This window comes from Eucalyptus grandis, chromosome 6, assembly GCF_016545825.1.
Source record: "Eucalyptus grandis isolate ANBG69807.140 chromosome 6, ASM1654582v1, whole genome shotgun sequence".
Lineage (NCBI taxonomy): Eukaryota > Viridiplantae > Streptophyta > Magnoliopsida > Myrtales > Myrtaceae > Eucalyptus > Eucalyptus grandis.
Window position 1 is genome coordinate 34,783,324 of NC_052617.1, and position 5,226 is coordinate 34,788,549.

Below are 5,226 nucleotides of genomic sequence, written 5' to 3' on the forward strand. Positions count from 1 at the left end.
ACCCGACACTCATCAACAAGGTGGCCATCAAGATCATCAAGGAGAAGTGGCACTATAGGCAAGAGACCATCGTGACTGTGTTGGGTCCCCCAGGGACGAGTCTCAAACAAAAATGCCATGAGCATGATTAGGCTTTAAGGATGGGATGCTTTCCACTTTCACTGAATCAGTGGGAGCAAGCCTATGGAGCAAGCCTGGCATCAGCTGGTTTGAGCTCTTGCTGATGACATGGTCATTCCTAAGATAAATGGTTAAGTAGTTCTATGTTTTTTTTTAATTCTTTTCACTTTCCTTTTAACCATTCACTTAGGAAGAAAAACTGTGCTCTGAGTTAATTTATAAGATCTTAATTAATTTATGGAGAGGTGGAAAGATTTTTATTTGAATTTAGAATCAATTGAAGGAAACTAAGCAGACCGTTTCACAGTGTCTTGTTTCTGCTAACGTATGCTACCCATCTTATGTTGAGGTAGGCTTTGCCGAAATTTTGTGGAAAACTTGAAACTAGAGGATGATCGTTTGCTTTTAGATTGTAGAGATATGCGGACTGATCCGTAAGAACCTTTTCATCGATTACTTATCCGATTGATTATCATTATCAGATCAAGTCTCGAAAGTACATCCTCCTTTATGGAGCTGAAGACAACAAGGCAATCCACGAAGTGAGGAGCCAATGAAGAAGATCATCGAAGATGGCGTCCCCATCGCCGCCTACAATGTCACCAAAATCAGCTCTTCTGGAGCCGCCTCGAGAGCCTTATGCTCTCGAAACTGCAAACAAAGCGGATGTGCACTGAACCCCTCATGCAGGACATCCTCTGCCTCTACACCAACTTCAAGAAGGATGGTGGGTTCGCGGTCCTCACGAGGGGTCGCAGGTTGTGATCAACGACTCGATAATCGACGTCGCAAGGTCTTGTCCCAGTACGAGACCACTTGGAAGAAGAGTCAAAGGGAACGAGAAGACGTTCGACGCGGCCTTCAAGGAGCACCGCGAGCGGGTCTTCGTCCTTCCGAGGTGCCACCACTTCTACATCCCGAACATGGTGGGCTACATCCCGGAGGACGTGAAGTGTCAGTTTGTCCCCGCATGATGAAGAACATTGTCAAGTTTGAGTGTTGCCATGGCGCACATTAGGAACCTATGCGTCTCTCTGTTGGTCCATGTCCACAATAAAGGTTATGCGAGAACTCCATAGGCCGGGACATGAAACAAAGGCCTGTTTGCTGAGTCCTTTGAGTTTGTGAGTTGCCTGCGTTTAGGGCAACCATTATCTAAGTTGGCATGTACAAGTACTTCGTTTGAGCACGTGGTTTTTCGCTCTGAAAATGCTTTGGTGCTCTTCTCGTACTCCTCTCTACAAAATGACCAATTACCGTCCAAAAGCAACTTGGTAAATGGATGAGCAACTTAACATTTAAATAATTGACCACGCTTTTCATTTAATAACTTAAATTTTTAGAGTCCGACTATTAGACCTTAGAGCAATTTGGCTTCAGCAGAAATCATGGAAAAGGAAAATCGAAGATAGAGAATAACTAGGTGAGGATTTTCACATGCAATATCTAATTGATACTCGTAGACTTGTAGCAGCCTATACTGTAGTGAGAACGACCCAAAGGAACTATATACAAACTATGTCATTGACACAACAGAGTACTGTTCGATTGGACTGAGACAAAGAAACGTTGTGGGATCGAAGAATGACATATAAGAAGCAAAAATAAGTGATTGAGCAAGAAGAGCGTGGAAACTTAGAGAGCTCCATATATAAGGGAACGTGGAGATCACCAAGGACAAATTGAATTGTGCTAATTGCACAGCTGGACTAAAATTCTTCTCCAAGAACTCATGCCCATCCTGTTGGTAACATGTTGTGGTCATCGGGCATTGGAGAAATATGGGTTTGGGAGTGTTGGCACCTATAATTTTAATGATACATTTATGCATTTATTGCATATAAAATTAGAGATCGAACACTGACCCCTAAACAAAAAATATTAGGTTAATTACCATAATATTAGGAGCATTTTGTGTAATAGCCCATGTAGTATATTTTAATTGCATTAAGGCTAGAAGGTCTTCAGCATAAGTGAAATAAAATAAATGTAAATTGAAATACAATAAGCCCCATTTAAATTTACATTGATATTGCAGTTAGAAGTAGTAGGGACATACTGTATTAAAAGCTTCGGTCAATTGGAGGACAAAAAAAAGAAAAGTGAAATTGAATATGTATATATTCATGACCTGACCATATGTGATGAAGGAAAATATATATGAAATAGGAAAGAGAGAAGGCAGATGATATTTGGACTATTCTCACAAAGTGAAAGTAGAAAATTGTGTCCTTTTCTTTGAAACGCAATTCCTCACATATTCAAAAAACATGTCGAGACTTTGCAGGGGAGGACTATTTTTCTTGAAGAAGGGCACGAATAGAAAAGGCTGGTTTTTCTTGTTTTCTCTGCAATATCCCATCGCTCACGAAGACATCTTCCACATAGAGAAAACACAAGAGGGGTCCTTCAGAGACAAGGTACAACAAAGAGGACGGATTACCCAAAAAAAAAAAAAAAGGTCAAAAATCACTTCTAATGATTATCCAAATTCTGCTTGCTAATGATTTCATGCATATTCTTTCAAAAATGTAATTATTCTTATATTTCAACAGTGGTATCGAGCAAGGTTAAGATGAAAAATGTGTATTTGAGTGTTATAAAAATGTAAGAACCAAAGAGCTTTTTGCAGCAAGCTTACTTTCATTTGCAGCAGTCAAAAAGAGTCTTGTAGCAAGCTATTTTCGTTTGTAAGCAGCAGCGGGTTTGCTTCAGTAGTGGTTCTATTTTTGTAGCAACATTAATGGCCTCAGAAACATTTGTACAGCCAACTATTCCATCACTATGATTGTTGGAGCATGCTAATGGAGAATTTTTCTCAAGTCAAAAAGGAGTATCAAGATGTTGTTTCCTTAAGAGTTGTCAAACCTGAAGTAGCTGTGTTGACAATAGCACAAAGAGCTGACTTTGGATGCATCAAATTGAAGAATCTCAATGCCAAAAACTACATTTTCAAGCAATTGACAGATCTATTCTAGAGACAATTCTTTGCAAGGATACCTCCAAGCAAAATGGGATTCCATGAAGAGGAAGTATCAAGGCTCGGCAAACAAAAGGTAGCTTCAAATGCTTCGTTCGGAGTTCAAAATGGTACGAATGAAGTCGGGAGAGACAATCATAGACTTCTTCTCCCCGGACAATGGCAATTGTCAATAAGATGCGAATTCAAGGCGACAGTCAAAAGGATGTCACATCATTGAAAAGATTTTCAATCTTTGACACCAAGTTCAACTTTGTTATTTGTTTCCATAGAAGAGCGAAGGATATTGAAGAACTCTCCATTGATGAGTTGCAAGGATCCTTGTTAGTTCATGAACAAAAACTCCTATAGCAAGAGATGAAAGAGCAAGCTTTGAAGGCCTCATTTGGAGATCATTATTTATTAGGAACAAGAGCAAATAGAGGAAGGCGGATGAAAGGGAACAACAATCGCAATAGCTTCAACATTGATCAAAAGCCTAAAAGTCATTCTATCGTGATTCTCAAGAGAGAGGAAGAGGAAGTGGAGGATGACATTCAGCTAGTTTTAGGCCAAGGTCGGGCTGACAAATCAAAAGTGGAGTGTTTCATATGCCATAGGCATGGGCATTAAAAATACGAGATGTCGAACTAATTTGAATAGACGAAGTGTGGAAAGAACTAACTTTGTAGAAAAGAAAAAGTCTCTTTTTGATGGTATGCCATGAAGGAAGAAACTCAACCAAACATGTGGTATCTCAATATTGGCTATAGCTTAACCACATGTGTGGAATAAAGAAGATGTTTTCCGATCTAGGCAAATCATACCACAACACCGTGAAGTTTGGAGACAAATTCTATTGTGTATGCAGTGATGGGAAATGAACTATGGCAATTCATCCAAAAGGGACTTCGGTTCGGACCATCTCAAATTTCTTGTATGTCAGTGAATCGAAGACTAAGGGCGCGTTTGGTTGTGTTTACGTTTAAAAATTGTTCCGGGGAACGAAATGAAAAAAATATTTGCATTCAGAATAATTTTGAACAAATACGCGTTTGGTAAACTTGTTCCGGGAATAAAATAAACGAAACATGTTTGGTAAATTTGGATAATTTTTATTTCTTTTATTTTTCTATTTTTCTTATTTTCCTTTTTTCTTTTTCTTTCATTTTTTCTGGCGGTGGCCAGGCCAAGGCCTTGGCAGCGACCGGCGGCGAGCCCAGCTCGCCCGACGGCGGCGGCGCGGCCTCATGGCTCCCTTGCCGAAGGCGAGGCAGCTTCATGACCGCGGCGCTTCCAGCCGCCCGGCCCAGTGAGCTCGAGGCGGATGCAGGCGGGTCGGGCTCGCCCGGAACCGGCGCGAGGCCGGCCTCGCCATGGGCGGCGAGCTCGGCTGCGGATCAGCAGGCCGGCCTCGCCCGGCAACGGCGAGCCTCGGCCTCAGCCGAGCCACGCCCGGTCGGCGTCGCATGGCGGTGGCTGGCGGAGGCAGAGCTCGCCGGCCCCGTGGCGATCGGCCTCGCCGGATGCGAGCGGCTTCCGAGCTCGCCCGGCTCAAGCTGCGGGCGACCTGCCCGACTACGGCGGCGTCGGCCTCGCGGGGCGGCGAGCCTCGGCCCAGTGGCGAAGCCGCAGGCCCTCGTCGACCGAGTCGCCGGCGGTGGCCGAACCCAGCTGACCTCGGAAAAAGAAGAACAAGAAAATAAAAGAAAAAGAAAAAAAAAAAGTTTCGATTTGTGTTCGAAACAAGAAACACAAAATTTGTGTTTGTTTGTTTCTTTTGTTCTGGGAACAAGAAAATGAAAAGGAACAATGCTTGCATGGCTTAGCGTTTGTTAAACTTTGTTCCCGGGGAACAAAAAACAGAAAAACTGTTTAAAAACAAAAAAGAAACGCAAACAAACGGGGCCCTAATCTCGCTAAGTGCTGGTGGTACAAGAGAAGGGATATGAAATCTCTATCAAATATGGGATTTACAAAATCAAAGATGAAGAAATTGGGTTTAATTGTCCAAGTCAAAATGACAGGCAATCAAATGTTTCCACTATCTCCATAACACTACAAATTCATGTTTCTGCAAGATTGAAGGAGGAAGCTTAGCTATCACATTTTCGCTATGGGCATCTCAATTTAAATGGGTTGCAAAT